The sequence below is a fragment of the Rutidosis leptorrhynchoides genome, chromosome 11 (genome assembly GCF_046630445.1).
Source record: "Rutidosis leptorrhynchoides isolate AG116_Rl617_1_P2 chromosome 11, CSIRO_AGI_Rlap_v1, whole genome shotgun sequence".
NCBI lineage: Eukaryota > Viridiplantae > Streptophyta > Magnoliopsida > Asterales > Asteraceae > Rutidosis > Rutidosis leptorrhynchoides.
The window spans coordinates 21955733-21957502 of NC_092343.1; positions in this window are offsets into that span (position 1 = coordinate 21955733).

A 1770-nucleotide genomic window follows, 5' to 3' on the forward strand; every position below is an offset into this window, starting at 1 on the left:
AAGATTATTGATCGTGTCGGACCAGTAGCTTACCGACTTGAGTTACCTCAACAACTCGCGGCTGTACATAACACTTTCCACGTCTCGAATTTGAAGAAATGTTTTGCTAAAGAAGATCTCACTATTCCGTTAGATGAAATCCAAATCAACGAAAAACTTCAATTCATCGAAGAACCCGTCGAAATAATGGATCGTGAGGTTAAAAGACTTAAGCAAAACAAGATACCAATTGTTAAGGTTCGATGGAATACTCGTAGAGGACCCGAGTTCACCTGGGAGCGTGAAGATCAGATGAAGAAGAAATACCCGCATCTATTTCCAGAAGATTCGTCAACACCTTCAACAGCTTAAAATTTCGGGACAAAATTTATTTAACGGGTAGGTACTGTAGTGACCTGAACTTTTCCATGTTCATATATATTAATTGAGATTGATATTTACATGATTAAATGTTTCCAACATGTTAAGCAATCAAACTTATTAAGACTTGATTAATTGAAATAGGTTTCATATAGACAATTGACCACCCAAGTTGACCGGTGATTCACGAACGTTAAAACTTGTAAAAACTATACGATGACATATATATGGTTATATATATAGTTAACATGATTTTATTATAAGTATGTATCTCATTAGGTATTTTAACAATGAGCTATATACATAAAAATGAGACTATTAATTTAAGAAACTCAAAAACGATATATATAACGATTATCGTTATAACAACGTCTTACTAGGTACATATGAATCATATTAAGATATTGATACACTTGGTTAATTATGTTAAATGATAAGTAAATATATTATTAAGTGTATTAACAATGAAATACATATGTAAAAATAAGACTACTAACTTAATGATTTCGAAACGAGACATATATGTAACGATTATCGTTGTAACGACATTTAACTGTATATACATCATACTAAGATATATTATATATCATAATATCATGATAATATAACAATTTAACATCTCATTTGTTATAATAAACAATGGGTTAACAACATTCAACAAGATCGTTAACCTAAAGGTTTCAAAACAACATTTACATGTAACGACTAACGATGACTTAACGACTCAGTTAAAATGTATATACATGTAGTGTTTTAATATGTATTCATACACTTTTGAAAGACTTCAAGACACTTATCAAAATACTTCTACTTAACAAAAATGCTTACAATTACATCCTCGTTCAGTTTCATCAACAATTCTACTCGTATGCACCCGTATTCGTACTCGTACAATACACAGCTTTTAGATGTATGTACTATTGGTATATACACTCCAATGATTAGCTCTTAGCAGCCCATGTGAGTCACCTAACACATGTGGGAACCATCATTTGGCAACTAGCATGAAATATCTCATAAAATTACAAAAATATGAGTAATCATTCATGACTTATTTACATGAAAACAAAATTACATATCCTTTATATCTAATCCATACACCAACGACCAAAAACACCTACAAACACTTTCATTCTTCAATTTTCTTCATCTAATTGATCTCTCTCAAGTTCTATCTTCAAGTTCTAAGTGTTCTTCATAAATTCCAAAAGTTCTAGTTTCATAAAATCAAGAATACTTCCAAGATTGCAAGTTTACTTCCAAGTTTTCTAAATTCATTCCAAGTAATCATCCAAGATCAAGAAACCTTAGTTACTTACAGTAGGTTATCTTTCTAATACAAGGTAATAATCATATTCAAACTTTAATTCAATTTCTATAACTATAACAATCTTATTTCGAGTGGAAATC